Source organism: Tamandua tetradactyla, chromosome 7 (genome assembly GCF_023851605.1).
Source record: "Tamandua tetradactyla isolate mTamTet1 chromosome 7, mTamTet1.pri, whole genome shotgun sequence".
NCBI lineage: Eukaryota > Metazoa > Chordata > Mammalia > Pilosa > Myrmecophagidae > Tamandua > Tamandua tetradactyla.
In genome coordinates this window covers 32,657,558-32,677,646 of record NC_135333.1, presented here as the reverse complement: position 1 = coordinate 32,677,646, position 20,089 = coordinate 32,657,558, and the positions used below count along the sequence as shown (strand labels likewise).

Here is a 20,089-nt window from a genome sequence, read left to right as displayed (position 1 = left end):
AAATGTATGGAATTTGTAGCAATATATTATTCATCAGTACTGCCAGAGTCTGGTCACTGCCTCCCATTGTGAAAGATAGCAGGCTTGGAATATGAAAGCTGAGAAACACTAGTGAGCCAACCAAGGCAAGGTACAACACCCCACAATTGTGCTTAAAAATAACTCAGCAGGCAGTACACAGTTGGCTCAGCAGGCAGAGTTCTTGCCTGCCATGTCGGAGACCCAGGTTCGAATTCCAGTGCCAGCCCATACAAAAAACAAAACGAACAAAAAAAGATTCAGCAAGAAGGATTCACTGACTAAATAATTGACAAAATATGGTGAATACATATGATCGAATATTGTACTGCTACAAAAAGGAACGAAGTTGTGAGGCATGCAACGATGTGAATGAACCAAAAGCACATTTGGTGAGGCAAAATAAGACAGAAACAAAAGAGCAATTATTGTATGGTTTTATTTAGAAAATACTTATAAGAAAGCAGGGGACTAGATCGTAAGCTCTTATAGCAGTCACTTTTAGTCCAAAATGGTAACTGTTATTTCTGGATTTTAAGAGGTTATTTTATACATATATAACCTGGTGTTTAGAGATAAGAGCGAGGCCAATCAAGTCAGGAGTGAGGTAATTCAGAATACAGGAGTAATGTCTATATTTTAGAACCTTACCTACTCTTTGAGACAAAAGAGAGAAAGGTTTATTTTGTTCAGAACCTAAATTTTCTGTGGCACATAATCTAATTCAACCTGTCTGAATAGATCATTTAAGCAATCCAAACACAGAGAGCCCAGAATAAGAATGAGGGCCTTTAATCCTGTAAAGCTTAATGTAAGCCTAGATACAAACCAGAGTATACTAAGCAGATAATAAAAAAGTATTGGCAAAGTCCCTTGAGGGATGGGAGAGAAAATATGGAACTATTAAACTTACCACCAGGGAAACTCTGGATATTGTGTCAAACATTAAGGACACCCAAATCAATATGCCAAGCCCTTGATCTTGAGGCTTGACTTGAGAAGCTCATATACATGGCGGAGAAGCTTAGTCTGCCCTACAGGTATGCCTCGGAGTTACTTTCAGAGGACCTCTTTTGTTACTCAGATGTTGCCTCTCTCTCTCTCTAAGCCCAACTCTGCAAGTGAAATCACTGTCCTCCCCACTACATGGGACATGACATCCAGAGGTGAAAGTCTCTCTAGTGTGTGGGAGAGGACTCCCAGGGATGAGTATGGCTCTGTCACCATGGGATTAACAATGTCATTCTGACCAAAAGAGGGAAAAGAAGTATAACAAATAAGGTATCAGTGGCTGAGAAGTATAAATAAAGTCAAGAGGCTACTCTGGATGTCATTCTTACACAAGCTTCAGTTAGACATTGCTACCTACCAAAAACTGCCAACCCCCAACAAAAACCATTCCTGCCAATTCTAAAGAACACCTAGGGCATTATATAAGATTCTACAAAGGTTCCAGGTTCTAGGATAACTTTCCAGAAACCTGCAACCTCCAGATGGACCCCTGGACCAGATCAATCCTGAAATGCAGAGGTGGCAGCCTCTGCAGAACATCAACTAGTTCCATACCCCTATCCCATATTACTGATAGCCCCTTTCAACATGAAAAAGTTAGAAGGGGCATACCCAAATATACCCATAAAGAGTGGGAGAAAGAGCAAAGATGATGGTGGAGTTATATGGAGAAGGTAGGGTTTAACAAATAAGTATGATTGCTGAATCATTATATTGCTATTTCTTTTAGTCTCCAGTATCTTAGAACAGCTAGAAGTAAAAACCTAAAATTCTGGAACTGTAACTCATACCAAACTCTGAAATCTGTCCTACAACTAACTGTTAGGCTATGCTTCGAAATTTATTGCTTTTCTGTAAAAATTCAGAAAAAAAAAATGAGAAAAAGGAAGTACTTCCCTACCCCTACATATTTATTAATACCATTAGAATGACTAGTTGATGTTTTTTAATTCCTATCTTTCTTTCCCAACTTTCCTTCAAAGACATCAAGGACCTATTATGTATAATTCACAGTGCTAGCTGCTGCTGATACATAAGTGAACAATAAAGACAAGTCTTCTTATTCATGTAGCTATGTCCTAAGAAGGAAACAGACTTACACAAATTAAATGATTATTTAATTATAACCATAGTAAATGCTCTGAGTGTTTAACAGGACATATCTCCTAACCTGGGGGCAAGGGTAATTAGGAAAACACTTAAAGAAGTGATACATAAACTGCACTCTGAGGAATGAAGTCGCAACAACTAAGGGACATGCTGGGAATTCCAGAACCTGGGAAAGCATATGCAATTGCCTTTGGACAGGAAGGAATATGCATTCCAGGCACTAGAAGTGGGTGAGTGTGATAAAACTACAGGTAACAAAAGGGAAATGGCAGGAAATGAGCCTGGGGAGGTCTTGAGCCACGCAGGTTCTTCACTGGGCACTCAGTGGACAAGACAGCCTGAGTTTTATTCTCATGGTATTCCCATTTCAGAAGGGATGGAAGTGAAAGGGCCTTTGAGCCTCATTAACATTTTTAAGAATGGGAGAAATGTGACCAGATTTACTCTTGTTTTTTTTAAGTAAATGCTTTAATGCAGTATAAAATATACAGAACAAACGTGGTTTTAAAAGATTAGTATGGCTACAGTTTCAACAATTCTGAGGCAGAGAATTCCCTACTTGTAAAAAAAAAGAAAGAAAGAAAGAAAACCCAAGGCTCTGGAAAGCTAAGAATTTATTTGGGGTTATTTATTCAATAAACATGTAAGTGTCTACAATGTGTCAAACATAGTACATAGTACAGGCTTGGGGATACAGAGATGAAGACAATACAATCTTGTTCTTTAAGAAGCCCAGAACCTAGTGGGAGAGACAGATCTTGAAACATGATGTAGTACATGTAACTAAAGAAGTACAGTGTAAAGGAATGGAGAGGAATGAAATCTTTCTATGAAGATTAATCACTCCACCCCTGTCTTAAGGGAGCATTTTTAACAGAGTGCTTGAATTCTCAATCCTTCCCATGCTTGGAACACAGTAAGTGCTCAAGCAAATGTCTACAATAAAATCAAACCCAGGACTTTTGACTACGGTTTTGTCCGAACTAGGTTTCGGCACCTTTCTAGTAAAGTCTTTCCTTGTCTTTGGAAATCTTATTTTAAAGCTGCTTTCAGAGACAGTTTACAAACTACACATGCACAAAGCACGCACACACACACACACACACAAGTAAGTCTCATTAAGTTAATGTTAAACCTGATTTTTAACCCAAATGAAAACCCACAACCATATCTAAACATAATTATTTTTTAAAATCAAATCTATATTTAGAGGATAAGGAACTGCTTCTATGATGATAATCGAGAAAATATAGGGTGGAGTGATGGTGGCTCAGCAGCAGAATTCTCACCTGCCATGCCAGAGACGTGGGTTCGAGTCCCAGTGGCTGCCCATGCAAAAAAAAGAGAAGAAAATATGGCACGTACTCCTTCACAATTCATGGTCTCTGTCCTCAGAGGACTTACATTTTAGTTTGTCACTGGAAAGATAAAACATACCACATAAAACAGACTTCCAGGAAATTGGTGGGATAGAATAGGCTGAGTTCACCCCTGCTCCAAGGAAAACTAGAGAAATGACAGAAAAACGACCAGGACAACAGCTCCAGGGTGCAAATGACATGACAGGACCTTTCACACTATATAAGGAGGTCCTGGATGAAAAAGCTGAAGAATCGGGACACAGAGAACAGGTAAATGGGCTCCAGCAGGACTCTACCGGGAACCAGAGGCCGGCCACATGCAGAAGTGCCTGCCCCTGAAGCAAGCTTGGGATATCAGCCCCCTCAGCTGCACAAGGAACCCAGAAGCCAGTAAAATTGCTTTCCCTGCTTACAGAGACCATCCAGCTAGTGCACAGAGCCTACCACACCCCTTTCCATACAAAGGTCAGAGCCCTCAGGAGTGTACTGACAGAGAGGTAGGGATGAGGAAGCCACACCATACCCTGCAACTGTCCAACACCCAGGTGCCTGGCGCTGCACTCCAGAGCCCATGCATGCAGCCCCACTCACAGTGCCCCTGCGCCCCATGACCCGTGCACCCAGACTATATCCTGTGCTGTGCCTGCCCCACAAAATGTGCCACCCTCATTCCCGTGACCCCCATGCAGGGCCCTGTGCCCCATTCCCCCCTACCACATTCCACACCCCTGTGCCACACACTGAAATAGAAGATGTCAACAAACTAATCACAAGAGATTCAATCAGACATCAAAAATCTTCCTACGAAGAAAATCCCAGGGCCAGCTGGCTTCACAGGGGAATTTTATCAAACATTCCAAAAAGGACACACACAAATCTTGCTCAAACTCTTTTATGCAATAAGTAGATATCACCTTGTTATTCAAGATGTAGTGGAGAGGCTGGAGGGAACTGCCTGAAAATGTAGAGCTGTGTTCCAGTAGCCATGTTTCTTGATGATGACTGAATAATGATATAGCTTTCATGATATGACTGTGTGATTGTGAAAACCTTGTGTCTGATGCTCCTTTTATCTACCATGTCAACAGAAGAGAAGAACATACGGAATAAAAGTAAGGAATAGGGATAACAAATGTTAAAATAAATTTAGTTTGAAATGCTAGTGATAAATGAAAGTGAGGGGTAAGGGGTATGGTATGTATAATCTTTTTTTCTGTTATCGTTTTATTTCTTTTTCAGTTGTCTTTTTATTTCTTTTTCTGAATTGATGCAAATTTTCTAAGAAATGATGAACATGCAACTATGTGATGATATTGAGAATTACTGATTATATATGCAGAACGGAATGATACATTAATGTTTTTGTTTGTTCTTAATTTTTTTTAATTAATATATAAATTTTTTTAAAAAAGAAAAAAAAACCTTGGAACCAAGTAAATAAAGTATAATGGTAGTGACAAAAAAAATAACAATGTCAAAAAAAAAAAGAGGAAAAAGGAAGACTACCTAACTCATTACCAAAACTAGGTAAAGATGGAAAAGGAAAACTACAGACCAATCTGCCCAATAAATAAGATGTAAAAATTCACAACAAAACAACTGCAAGCCAAATCCAGCACACATTAAAAGAATTATACATCATGACCAAGTAGGGTTTATCCTAGGAATGCAAGGGTGGTTCAACACCAGAAAATCAATCAATGTAATACAGCACATAAACAAACTGAAAAGGAAAAATCAGATGATCATCTTGATTGATGCTGAAAAAGCATTCAACAAAATTTTTCAGATAAAAACACTTCAAAAGGTAGGAATCAAAGGTAACATCCTCAATTTGATAAAGGGCATATATGAAAAACCCATAGCCAGCATCATACTCATTAGGAAGAGACTAATAGCTATCCCCCTAAGATCAGGAACAAGACCCTCTGTCACCACTATTATTCCACACTGTACTAGAAGTTCTAGCTACAGCAATCAGGCAGGAAAAAAAAAATAATAAAAGCCATCCAAATCGGAAAGGAAGAAAGTAAAAGTTTCATTATTTGCAGATGACATGATCCAATACTTGGAAAATCCTGAGAAATCTATGACAAGGCTACTTGAGCTAATAAACAAATTCAGCAAAGTGGCAAGATACAAGAATGTGCAAAAATCAGTAATATTCCTATACACGAGCAATGATCTAACCAAGGAGTCAATGAAGAAAAAAGTACCATTCAAAATAGCAATGAAAAGAATCAAGTACTAGGAATGAATTTCACTAGGGATATAAAGGACTTGTACACAGAGAACCACATAACACTGCTAAAAGAAATCAAAGAAGATCTAAATAAATGGAGACATTTCATGCTCATGGATACGAAGGTTAATCATAGATGTCAATTCTACCCAAACTGATCTTCAAACTCAACACAATACCAATCAAAATTCCAACAACTTACTTTGAAGACTTAGAATAATGGTATAATGGCACAGCTGCTATTAAAGACAGTTTAGTGGTTCCTTAGAAACCTAGCTATAGAGCAGCCCTACAACCTGACAATACCACTACTCAGTATATACCCAGAAGAGGTGAAAGCAGTGTCACAAACAGACATTTGCACCCCAAAGTTCATAGCAGCATTTTTCACAATTGTCATAAGATGTTAATCCAAGTGCCCATCAAAAGATGAGTGGATAGGGCGGGCCATGGTGACTCAGCAGGCAGAGTTCTCACCTGCCATGCTGGAGACCTGGGTTCGATTCCCAGGGCTTGCCCATGGGAAAAAAAAAAAAAAGATGAGTAGATAAACAAAATGTGGTATACACATACAATGGAATATTATGCAGCAGTGAGATGAAATGAGGTCCTGAAGCACATGACAACAGGGATGAACCTTGAGGACATAATGGTGAGTGAAATAAGCCAGACACAAAAGGATAGATACCATATGATTCCACTTTTATAATCTTGGTATATGTAAACTTGGAGGCTTATGATATAGAATATAGGGGACCTAGAGATACAGAGAAACAAGAGATGAGTGAACAGTTAGCTAATGAGCTTGAATTTAAATGTAAGGGAATGGCCCCTCTTCCATGCCCAACCAGTAAGTCAGTTTGCTTTTCTAGTTTGTCTCAAGCACCTTTAGTTGGAATGTTAATAAAATTGGAACATGTGATGATGGAATTGTGTATGGTGTTAGAGGGTTTCTGTTTATGAAATTTATGTAATAAACGTAATAAAATTTCAGAAGTAGAAAAAATGGAATGGATAGTAGTAGAGGCAGTTCATTACTGGGTTTATAAGTAATATTTCTATACTGAAGGTGAACAAGATTGAAAGGGGTTGTACAGAGCCATGTATCCCACTGATTAACACTAAAAATATCAACAAGTTCTTGCACGAACTACCTCAAAGGTAAGAATTTTGTACAAAGAGTCGATAATAGAGGGGCATGGGGGGGGGGGAAATTACTACAGCATGCTATGGTCAATATATAACAGGAAGACATGAACAGTACCACAACAATTCCAGGAGTAAATAATTGGGGATGGGGGGAAAGACAATAGTTAGGGGGAGGTTTGGAGTTTCTATTTGCTGAGGGTATGTTTATTGGTTATTTTTCTCTTTGGAGCAGCGAAAATCGTCTAAAATTGAGACATGATTATACCACTAAGTGAGGACAATGTGAGACATAGGCTATTGACTTTGGACGTGATGCCCAAAGGATGGAGGGGGGCCAAAGGATACACTGACTGAGAAGTAGAATGGCAAACTGAGGTGTACACATATGATGGAATATTGTGCAGCTAGAGAAAGGAACGAAATTGTGAGGCATGCAACAAGGTGAATGAACCTTGGGGACATTATGTGGTACAAAATAAGCCAGAAATAAAAGAATAAAAAATATTGAATGGTCTTTTTCAGAAAATACCTACAGGAAAACTGGAGCCTAGACTGTAGAGCGGTCACATTTAGTCCAGAGCTATAAATGTTATTTTTAGACTTTGAGACACTGTGCTGTATATGTATAACCTGGTGTGCAGGTTTGAATCTGTTGTGTACCCCAGAAAAGCCATGTTCATTAATCCTCATTCAATATTGCTGGGTGGGAGCTTTTTGATTGTTCCTATGGAGATGTGACCCACCCAATTGTGGGTGGTGACTTTTGATTAGATGGTTTCCATGGACCCTTTTATTTCTACCCATTCAAGGTGGGGTTGCTTACTGGAGCCCTTTAAGAGGGAACCATTTTGAAAAGAGCCACCAGAGCCTACACAGCCAGAGACCTTTGGAGATGAAGAAAGAAACCACCCGGGGTAGCTTCATGAAACAAGAAGCCTGGAGAGAAAGCTAGCAGACATCACCACATTGACCATGTGTCTTTCCAGTTGAGAGAGAAACCCTGAATGTCACTGGCCTTCTTGAACCAAGGTATCAATCCCTGGATGCCTTCTACCGGACATTTTCATAGCCTTGCCTTAATTTGGACATTTACGCAGCCTTAGAACTATAAACTTGCAACTTATTAAATTCTCTTTTTAAAAAGCTGTTCTGTTTCTGGTATATCATATTCCAGCAGTTTGCAAACTAGAATACCTCGTATCTTCCTGCAACTCTGGGTACCTGTGTGATACCTAAGACTTAGAGTTGGAGTTCTGTAGCTTTGAAAGTCAGCACTGCTACATATGAGAACTGTTCAAGAATCCTCAAAAGAAATCAGTCTTCAATTAGAGATAAGAACAAAGCCAATCAGGTCAGAACTAAGGTAAATCAGAATACAGGGGTAAGGATGACATTGTTTGAATTTTAGAATTTCACCTACTGTATGAGACTATAGGAAGAGAGCTTTATTTTGTCCAAAACCTAAATTTCCTGTAGCACATAATCTAACTCAACCCAAACACATAGAACCCAGAATGGGAACGAGGACTTGTAATTCTGCATAGCTTAAGATAATACCTGGATACATCCCAGAGTATGCTAGACAGATAATTAAGTTTATCGGCAAAGTTCCTTGAAGGACGAGAGAAAAAACATGGACCTATTAAGCTTTACCACTAGGGAAAGCCTCAATACTGTCTCAAATATTAGGGACTCCCAAGTCATTAAGCCAAGCCCTTGATCTTGAGGCTTGCTCTTATGAAGTTTATTTCTGTAGCGGAGAAGCTAAGCCTACCTACAGTTATATCTAAAAGCTACTTCCAGAAAACCTCTTTTGTTGTTCAGATGTGGCCCCTCTCTCTCTTAAGTCCAACTCGGCAAGTAAAATCATTATCCTCCCCCCTACATGGGACACTACATCCAGGGGTAAAGGTCTCCCTGGCAACATGGGACATGACTCCCAGAGATGAGCCTGACCCTGGTACCATGTAATCAACAATGCCTTCCTGACCAAAAGGGGGGAAAGAAATGTAACAAAATAAGTTATCCGTGGCTAAGAGAATTCAAATGAGTCAAGAGGTTATTCTGGAGGCAATTTTTATGTAAGCTTCAGCTAGATATTGCTTCATTCCCACAGTTTGTCAAACCCCAACCAAAACCATTCCTGTTAACCCTAAAGAACACCCAGGGCCCTATCTGAGATTTTACAAAAGTTTCATGCATTAAGATTACTTTCCAGAAACCTGCAACCTCCAGATAGGTTCCCAGGCCAGATATCTCTCCAAGAACATCAATAAATTGAATCTCCCTATCCCATATTATCGACATCCCTTTCCAACATGAACAAATTAGAACAGTAAGAGCCCAAATACCCCTAAAGACTTGGAGAAGTATTAGAGAAGAAGGAGTTATAACAGAGAAGACAGGATTTAACAAATGAGTATGACTGCTGAATCATTATATTGATATTTCTTTTAGTCTCCAGTGTCTTGAAGCAGCTAGAAGGAAAAACCAAAAATTGTAGAAAAATAACCCACACCTAACTCTGAAATCTATTCTATAAGTACTTGTTACAATGTTTTTGGAAATTTTTTGTACATGTTATATTTCACAATAAAAGCTTTAAAGTTAAAAATAAAGAATAAAACAAAATACAAGGTTGCATTTGTTCACTCACTGAAAATATTTACAGAGTGCCTACCACAGGCCTGGTCAGGAATTCACAATCTTATTGGGGACAGTGATAACAAAAACCCAGGACAATCTGAGCTGTCAGCTGGTACACAGCTGAGATCATACAGACCGTGCAGATTGGCACTGATTCTAATTCTTCAGGCACCCAATTCCATCGGTCAGTGTCTGGGCCCTATTCGTTGCTAAATATTATAAAAATTGGGCGGGCCACGGTGACTCAGCAGGCAAGAATGCTTGCCTGCAATGCCAGAGGACCCGGGTTCGATTCCCGGTGCCTGCCCATGTAAAAAAAATAAAAAATTATAAAAATTACCCCTGATTATGATATAAATTGTTAAGTATATAACTGACATATGATATATCAATGCTACAAAAAAATTGTTAAAAGAGAGAGATGGTAAAAATTAAATTAGGATGGTCTTATCTTAGGGTCTCCCAAGTTTCTGCAAGGAACTTATATTTGGACAAGGAAGCTGGTTTTAGGTGAGGTGAACAGAGTTATCAAAAAGTCAATTGCTGGGGCTGCCATATGATCCTGAAACCCCATTACGCAGTATATACCTGGAGGAACTGAGTGTGGGGACATGAATGGGCATCCACAATGGATGGTGGTGGTCTAAGGGTACAAAAACTGAGAAATGGAAAGGGGAACCATGGTGTATACATACTATGGGCTATTGAGTGGCAGCAAGAAGGAATGAAGTTGTGAGACATGTAACTAGGTGCATGAACCGGAAGTACTGTATGTGGAATGACATGTCAGGGACAAAAAGACAAATATAACCATGCTTCAATCATACGGACTAATTATAATATAAAAACTTGGTAAACTGAAGTCGAGAACATGGGTTATCAGGTTGGGGTGTACTGTAAAGGGTCCCAGAATGTAAGCTCTTACAGCAGTCACATCTATTCAGGAGGTGTAACAGTTATTCCTAAATTCTGAGATACTGAGCTGTTTGTTTATAACCTCGTCGTTCCTAGAAATGTGGGGTATTTATGTGACACCTGAGATTCAAGAGTTAGAGCTCTGAAGCTATGATAGTCAATAATACCCCATACAGGGACTGTTTAAAAAGTTGAAATAGGGATCAGATTTCAACTAGAGGTATGAATGAAGCTGATCTGGATAGGATTAAGGTATATCGGAATACAAGGTAAAGGATGATATCATTCACATTTTATAACTTCAACTTCTGTGTGAGACTAAAGGGAGAGACGCTTATTTGGCGCAAAATTTATATTTTGGGTAGTGGATTTCCTAATTTAATTTATATGGTCAGTTAAGCTGAATACCCTAAGTACACAGAATCTTGAATAAGGCATAAGATCTTATTGTTTTATCTAAATTAGTGTGATGCCCTGATATACCCCAGGGTAATTTCAGCAGTGAACAAAGAAATATTTGCAAAGTTCCATTGGGGGACTGGGGAGAAAGGAGGAACTATTCAAATTTCCCATTTGGAGAATTTCTGATATTCTAGCAAGCAGTGGGACAACCAAATCAATAGGCTGGGCCCTCAATCTTGGGATTCGCCCTTATGAAACTTATTCCTGCAAAGGATAGACTAAACCTACTTAAAATTAGGCCTAAGAGTCACCAGAGAACCTCTTTTGTTGCTCAGATGTGGCCTCTCTAAGCCAACTCCGCAAGTGAACTCACTGCCCTCCCTCCTATGTGAGACATGATTCCCAAGGTGTAAATCTCCCTGGCAATGTTGGACAGAAATCCCGGGATGAGCCAGGACGCGGCATCAAGGGATTAAGAGAGCCTTCTTACTCAAAAATGGACAGCACAATAATACTTAATTGTAAAGTAATCATGTTAAAACACTGAATGAAGCTGCATCTGAGCTATAGGTTTTTTTTTTTTGTCTGTCTTTTTTTTTCTTTTTCCTTTTCTTTTTTTTTCTATTATTATTATTTTTATTTTTTTCTCTATATTAACATTCTATATCTTTTTCTGTTGTTTTGCTAGTTCTTTTCCTAAATTGATGCAAATGTACTAAGAAATGATGATCATGCATCTATGTGATGATGTTAAGAATTACTGACTGCATATGTAGAATGGAATGATTTCTAAATGTTGTGTTAATTTCTTTTTTTTCTTTAATTAATAAAAAAAAAGAGAGAGAGAGAGCCTTCTTGACCAAAAAGGGGAAGAGAGAAAAGAGACAAGGTTTCAGTGGCTGCAAGATTTCAAATAAAGTCTAGAGGACACATAACCTGGAGGTTATTCTTATACATTATACAGATATCCCTTTCTAGTTTATGGTGTATTGCAGTGGTTGGAGGGAAGTATCTGAAACAGCTGAGCTGTGTTCCAGCAGCCTTGATTCTTGAAGACAACTGTATAAAGACATAACTTATACAATGTGACTGTGTGACTGCAAAAACCTTGTGTGTGAAGCTCTTTTTATCCAGGGTATGGACAGATGAATAAAAAATATGGATATAAATAAATAAATAATGGGTGGACAAAAGGTAAAATAAATGGGTAGATGGAAATACTAGTGGTCAATGAGAGGGAGGAATAAAGGGTATGTATGTGTAAGTTTTTCCCTTTTTTTTTTTTACTTCTTTTTCTGGAGTGATACAAATGTTCTAAAAAATGATCATGGTGATGAATATACAACTATATGATGATATTGTGAGCTATGTATTGCACACCATATATGGAATGTATGTGTGTGAAGATTTCTCAATTAAAAACAAAAAATTGCCAATAGCTGGAATTACCCAAGTTTGGCTCCTCAACTATGTTGAAGACACGGTTTAGAGCTGTGCTGTTCAACATGGTTTGCAACTAGCTACATGTGGCTACTGAGCCCTTGACATGTAGTTAATCAGAATTAAAATAAAAGTAAGCCTAAAATAAACACCAGATTTCAAAGCTTAAGGTGAAAAAGAGCATGTAAAATATATTAGTAACTTTTTATACAAGTACATATTTAAATAAAAATGTTTCAGATATACTGAATAAAATAAAATATTATTAAAATCAATTTCAACCCTTTCTTTTTATTTCTTTAAATGTGGCTACTAGAAAATTTTCTGTGGTTCACATTCTATTTCTTTTAAACAGTGCTAGTCCAGAGAGCTTCAAATAACAAGCTAAAGAGTTTAAACCTTCTGGACAATGAAACACTAAGGAAGGTTTTCAAACTTAAGTGTCTGTGGTAGAGTTGGGAGGGGACAGGAGACAAGAAACAAAGCCCTGTTTCAAGAAGCCTAGTGTGGGGGCAATATGTAGGGGTAAGACATTAGAGGCAGTTAATTTCAATGTCAAAAGGCTGGCAAATGTTAAGGGGCAAGCAGGCTCAGCAGGAAAGTATAAAGGTCCTCGGAAGTCTTATGCTGGGTGGAGAGAGTGGGGAGAAATCAAAGTTGGGACAAGGTCAGAATAACACAGCTGCTGGCACAGACCCCAGCCTGGATAACCAAGGCACAGTGCTTAGACATGGTATAGGTTAGATCTAGTCTGGCTTGGTGGTAAAGGCTCTCAGACAAGAGGTACCATTCAGAAGAACAGCATCCACATCTTCTTCAGCAATTTCAGATCCATTTCTACATGGCAAGACCTCCAATGATGGGATCAAGTCCCAAAGACAACTGGCTGGAGGTAAGCAAGGCTACCAGAAACTACAGGACAGGGAACAAAAGCAAAAGCCCAGACTCACAACAAAACCAAGAAGTATTTCCTGGGAGTCAGCAGTATGCTAGTCTAGGCTCTGGAGACATGGTGAGCAAAACAGAAGACATGGTCGCTTCCCATGGGGAGACAGACATTAAACAAACAAAAACAAACAAACAAAAAAGAATCACAAAGCGCCCCCGTGAGAGCAAATGAAAAAGAACAACAGGAGCTCTGAGAGACCTAATTGAGAGTGTGTAGGGGATGGGATGAGGTCTTTCGGAGGAAGTGACAATTATGTGTGAACTCTGAAGTAAGGGGGGTGAAACTGTGGAGGGGGGGGGGGGGGAATGGTCCAAGCTAGAGAGAGGTACATACAAAAACCTCAGGACTGGAAAAGGCTTGGGTAATTTGAGGAACTAAAAGAACTGGGTAGTCAGAATGTAAGAAAGGGGTGTGTAAAAGAGGTGACAGATAAGATGGAAAAGGTAAACAGAGGCCAGATCATCCTGAGTCTGGTAGAAATAAATCCCAAATGGTCTGAGTACATTGGGAAGCCACTAAAGGATCTCCCACCAAGGAAGTGGTGCTACAACTACTATGTTCCCCCTCAGTCCAACAAACTGGTTGGCAATAAAGGGGCAGCACCCCAGATCTGTCTGGGATAGGAGACCATATTAAAAGTCCCTCCAAGTGTCCCAGGTTGCAAGCTAAGGAGAATGATGGCACCACCAAAAAATACAGAAAAATCTGATGGAAAAGCTGGTTTGGGGGGTATTAGTTAACTTTACAATACTAAATATGAAACGGCAGAGAATCCCAGAAAGTAAATATGGATGCTATTTTGGAGTATGGAAGAGATGTCAAGGATAATATATAGGTTAGGATATATGGAGATGAGAGTTAATTTAAGTCCCCAAAATAAATGAAACTTTTAGGGAGTAGAAAAAAAGAAGGAAAAAAAAAAAGCAGCAGCAACTTAAGCCTATGATTGTACCTCTGAGACAGAAGGCAGGAAAAGAATGCCTAAAAATTGGCAAAAAGGAGGACATTATGATATTTAAAAAGATTAACAAAAGCCAGAAAACTAAGAAAACAGTAATCCAAAGAGGGAGCATGAGGAAGTTTTTGGAACTTTCTGTATCCTGATTGTGGTGATAGATACACAAACCCATACATGCGTTAAAATTTCATAGAGCTGAACATGAAATTTATTTACTGTTTATAATATTTAGAATAACATTTTTAAAAGGGGAGGGTAGTCAAAGTTTGGCTGCTGCAGGAAGACCGAACAGGATGAAGTCTAAAAAGATGGTCTGGGAAACTGAACCACTGGGTAACTGGGAACCTTGCAGAAAGTTGTCAGTGGAATGGTGAGGTTGGGAGCCAGACTGCCAAGGTTTAAAGAATAACCAAGTAATGAAGGAAAGGACGCAATCAGGATATTGTCCTCTTTAAGAGCTCTGGAAGTGAAAGGAAAAACAGAAAGGTACAGTAGCTGAAACAGGTAAGTAGAACTGAGAGATTCTGCCAGCTGCCAGAACTTCCCAAGACGCCATGGGACACTCCATTTAAGTATTCTTCCAGAACATGTCTTCTGCACACGAACTACTCACTTTCTTATTGCACCATTAAACTAAAACTGCATAATTCAACAACTAAAATGTAACTGAATTCATCACATTTTAAAACCTGCTCCTTTGTCAACAAGCATTTACTGTGTCCCTACCATGTCCCAAGCATTGTGCTAGATGCAAAAAGAGATAACATCTGGGTCCCTGGAAAGGCACATACGATTTACCATAACAGCAAGGCACTGGAGCAGAGATCCGCATACAGGGCTGTGGGAGCATTGGTCTTAAAATGTAGTTCTATTTATCGTTATAAAAATCAAACAGGAAGAAAATAAAAATCAAGCCTAGGTTTACTTTTTAAAAATTGTTAATTTCTAAAAACCAAGAATGATCTTAATTTAGGATTACATTCTTAAATTAGGTACGGGCCACCTAATCTTCTAGAGATTACCTTTTTCTATTTCTCTTTATTTTTCACTTTCCTGCCTTTCTTCCTCTGGATAATTTAGAAGGCAAAATGGAACAAACACAGGCTTTGAAAATAGAGTTGAGACTAAATCCAGGCCCTTGAACTTCCTGGTTGCCTAGTTCTGGACACAGCTCTTTGAGGCTTTTTCTCACCCATAAAACAGTAAAGACATCTATCACAAGGCACGAAGTGAAAATTTTAAAAAACTTCTAAAAAAAACCTCCTATATACAGGGATACCACATGCTGAATAAGTGCAAGACAATATGATAAAAGTTCTGCTCTTTAAGAGGCATTTAAGTAGATCTACTTTCAAAATCAAGATCACTGATGCTCTCCAAATCAACAGGCAAACTACCACCAGTTGAAATTTCCCACAATGACAAAAGAAATAGCCTCCACTATCAAACTTTTACAAAATGCAAAGGTGTAAACTAAACTCTCTAATTCTATATGCTTAACTGTTGGGAGGGACACCAATGATGTTTTATTCACCAACTCTGGATTGGTTTGTTTCATTTACTTACTATGAAGAAATATCTCTGGCCAACTTTGTTGTATAATTTTGCTTATATTGTAATACAAATAACCAACTTGAAAGTAACTCTCTTCCCTCGCTCAGTCTTTCTAGCACAGATGCTAAAAAGTAATAAAAATGACCACAAGAGACCTGAGTAAGCAAAGGACCTGAAAAGTCCCAGGCTAGTAACCTATGCCCCCCCAAATTAAGGATGGCTGACCCTTAGGGCGCCTGACAAGTGTCTTCAGCCACTACAGTGCACTGAGCTGAATCGGATACTCAGCCAGTAAGGGCTTGAAACTAATGGGCACCGGACCAGGGGAGGCAGAAAACACTCCCTTGGGCCGTTCCGTCTGCTGTTACTCCTCCTGGCCCACGTTTCCCAGTATGAATCGCCTCCAGAGCGCGCAGCCACACAGGCAGAGCTCTGGCGGGTAAGCGGGATAGGACCCTTCGCCCTGGGATAACTAGAGGAATGCATTCGCTCCTCCATCAGGGCCAGGTCCACCACGCAGAGCAGGGACCGGGAGGCTCCGAGGCCGGACACCTCCGCTACCACCGTCCGCGGGCCTCGGCTCTCAGCCGCGACGCGAGTACCGAGAGGGCCTCCGGTCGGTCGCTCGGGATCCTCTAGCGGCCCCGAGGGCGCCACCGACAACGGGAAGCGAACTTGACTCTGCCGGCCCACCCGGAAACCCTCCCCCAGCTCACACCTGCCGGCGCGTGACACCCCGCGTCGCGCGCGCCCGCAGCCCGGGCTCCGGCCATTCGGGCGCCCTCGGCTGCCCTGCCCCTACAGAAACCGGAGACCTGGGCGCGCGCTCCTCTACTCAAACCCACCCAAGGGCCGCCCCCACGGAGCGCGCGTTCAACGCCCCCGCCGCGCGAGCCACCGGGTCCCGCGCCCGCCCCGACCCTCTCCCGCCGCGCGCACGCGTTCACTCGCGAGGACACGCACACGCTGCGCCTCAGCTTGACATCCCGGCCCTCGCCGCGCGCTCCCGCGGGCGTCCTCGCCCACCCGCGGCAGCCCAGCTCGGACCCGCGCAACGCGCGGGGGAGGGGAGGACGGCGGTGGCCGTCGGTCTCCACTCACCGATGAGCCGCTGCCGGCTCCGAGTACGCGGCGTTCCGCTCTGAGACGATGCGATGCGCGCGGTCCCCGCTTCTCTGCAGGCTAAGGAGGAGACGCTGTGGGACGAACGAGGGGTGTCGGGGGTCGCTCCCTCACGCTTCACTTCCCAGAAACACGGGGACCCCAGAAACTAAAAACAAAATAAACAAACTTTCCCCTCCGCCTCCCTCCCCCAAAACCACAACACAAACACTGGGGGCCCGCCCAGAGACCCACTCTATTGGCCGTAGGGAGGATGCTTCCAGTTCTCACTGGCCAGCTTTTGTGCCCGTCAATCTGCCTCCAATTCCTCGCCGCTGCCGTCGCCCCTCATTGGTTAAATGCTTCCCGTTTGACGAGCTAGGATTGGCTGAGCTGCATGCGCCAATCACTCGGAGACACACCCCCTCGGCATCCCAGAGGCTCCTTCCTCGGTGGCGGACGCAGCGAGACGAAGGGGAAACTAGAGCATCATGGCGGCCGAACTCACTTGGCGCAACCATCGTCTTTCTTTTAATTTTTTATTTTTTTAGCGCATTAGTGCCTTGTCTTCGCGCTGTTTCTCCCAAGCTGCTCTCTTCATCCAATACTGACTAATAACGGAATTTATAGGTACCGGCTCCTTGATTTATCCCCGCCGAAATGGGCTGGTTTGGGTATCATTGGGCTGGCAAGATGTCACTCCCACGTCAAATCTTAAGACTATTGGTGGAAGGGCGAGAAAGCCGTCCAGCAACAAGGCTTTATACCATTGGTTTTGACTCCACTGAGTCCTTTCCTGCTACCTCATTGGGCAAACAGGTGCGTCAGTCAGCTGTAGATTTGCTGTGCCAAGGTTGTTTGCTGGGGCATTTGGTTCGGCTCTGGTTATTTGGCAAGAAATTGACGTGAATAGTGACTACCATTTATTGCGCACCTACTATGTGCAAGTACTGTGCTGAGTCCTTTACAGAGTATTTCGTTAAGTCTGTTGAGTTTGACATTATCTGCATTTTACAAACGGGAAACTGAGGCTCAAGAGAGGTTAGGCAGTTGCCTAGGATCACCCAGAAAGTAATAGGGGGACCGGGTGTTTGATCCTTCGTCTGTCTTACTCCAGAGTCTGGCCTCTTTTCTCTATTCCTTAGTTCCTCCTCATTTGGCTCAGAATCCTACTTTTCAGCTAACCCAGAACCTTAAAAACGTTTAGTCACATTGTTGGGGACCAAATATGGAGAGGTTGTCACTGCTTCTTCCTCCAAGCCCCCAGCCATTCCCATCCAAAATTAAACAATCCTAGTATTTCCTGATCCGAAGCGCATCTACGTCTATGTTCATTTTCTCAGCTTTTATAAATGGACATTTTACTATGCTTGTGTGCCAAGCTCTACCCTTCTTGGCCCCTGCCCGCTCTTTCCCAGCTTACTCTTCAGAGAGAGTTCTCAACAGCCGGAAACACAGTGGAAAAGAGTGGAAAGAGAGAAAGAATAGATCACTTTAGAAATAATGTATTGCATGCAAATGGGACAGCCCTTCAGCTCCTGGAAAGCTTCCAGGGTAGCCCCTGATGCCAAGCAAGACGTGCTCCTGGCTTGCAGCCATTGGGTTCTTGCTGTGTGGCAGCTTTCAGCAAAGTGAATATGACATTCCAGCCAGAGGAGGGCAAGGATGCCTAAAACCCACTGCCAGAGAGCCAGCCCCAAGCCTCTGGGACTGAAATGATCTCCAGGAGCCCCAGACTGGACTCCAGCCCACATTCCTCCTCGGGTAATTAACAATCATCCCAAATCCCCATGCCTTGTAGCTTCAGTGAGATTACCGCCCTCGGTTTGCTTCTTGATCCAAGCTGTTGTGTAACCTCACTGGCACTGCTTTAATAATAAAACAACCACTGTAACAGCATAATAATGCTCAACACTTAGAGCTTTCAACAGAGGAAGACAAGGCATTTCACAAACATCAATTAAGATTAAATGGCAGGTATTCCTAGGGCAACTGCCCACAGAACAAAAGAAAGATCATCAGACTTAAATTCCAATAAAGCTCCTGAGAACATGGATTCTCGCAACTCCATGCACGTACCTCACACCAGCATTCTAATATGACAATTCTTAACCAGAAAACAAACTGCAAAAAAAATGTTGGGGGTCCAAAGCCTTCCTTATATCCATAGTTTGTTGCTTGTACCTCTGTTTTAATCTTTAATCTAGTGCTTGATTTTATAATTATTAGACACGTCTGTCTCCCCAACCCAATTATAAGTTCCTTGAAAACAGATGGTGTTGTTTTCATCATTGTATCCCTTATAGTGCTCTGATTACAAATAAAAAATCATCCAATAAATAGTTATTGAGCAAGTTAGGTACTTTCCTAAGGTGTAAGGGCTACACAGATGAATAAAACAACTTCTCTGCCTTCTTAGACCTCACCTCTAGTGGGTGACCAACAACAGTAAATAGGTAATCATAGTGTGTGCTGGGATAAGGTGCCTTGGAAGCACACGGGAGGAGAAAAGGACTCAATCTTGGTGGATTAGGAATGACTTCCCAGAGGAAGGGGCATCTTCACAGAAAATCAGTTGTGGTTAGTTAGGGAAGAGGCTGATGATGTGGAGGTGACCTGCAACATTTATTCCCTGGGGCAGGGAGCAGGACAGGAATAGACAGAAGTGGTTAAAGCCTAGTCTTCCTAGAATCCTAGAAAGATAGTCTTCAGCTGTCTTTCTACTTCACCTCATGGTGCTATCCATACCCAGGAGAAAGCAGGAAGATTTCATGTTTGCCCATTTGAGAATAGAGAAAATAGGTTCCAAATAAGTTATCTGTTTTCCTGGCATATAACATAGTGAATCTTGTGATGGACAATGACCGTGTTTAACTGTACAAATATTAAAAAGTTCTTTCGTGAACTAGAGCAGATATACAGCACTTTTATAAGGCATTGATAACAGAGGGAAAATGTACCTATAACAAACTATGGACTATAGTTAACAGTACTATTTTAAAACGCTTTCAAATCAACAGTGCAAATTACCATATCAATACTATGGGTCAATAATAGGGGGGATAAGGAGTATGGGAGGGTTAGGGTTTTCTTTTTTTTTTTTTTTATTTATTTTCTGGGGTAATGAAAATGTTCTAAATTTGGTCACGGGGCTGCATGCACAACCATGTGATGATATTTTGAACCAGTGACTGTTTGTTTCAAATGGTTTCTATGCTATGTCAATGTATCTC

At 41.2% G+C, this 20,089-nt stretch overlaps 1 protein-coding gene across 6 annotated transcripts in view; it reads right to left on the bottom strand.

Moving 5' to 3' along the window:
• The window catches only part of TNRC6B (trinucleotide repeat containing adaptor 6B), a 384,364-nt gene extending 367,264 nt beyond the window's left edge, over window positions 1–17,100 (bottom strand). For all 6 annotated transcript variants that reach the window (XM_077168905.1, XM_077168910.1, XM_077168901.1 and 3 more), the window contains exon 1: window positions 16,857–17,100. The gene's annotated coding sequence lies outside the window, so the exon portion shown is untranslated. The remainder of the gene's footprint in view (window positions 1–16,856) is intronic.
• Window positions 17,101–20,089: the final 2,989 nt, after the last annotated feature.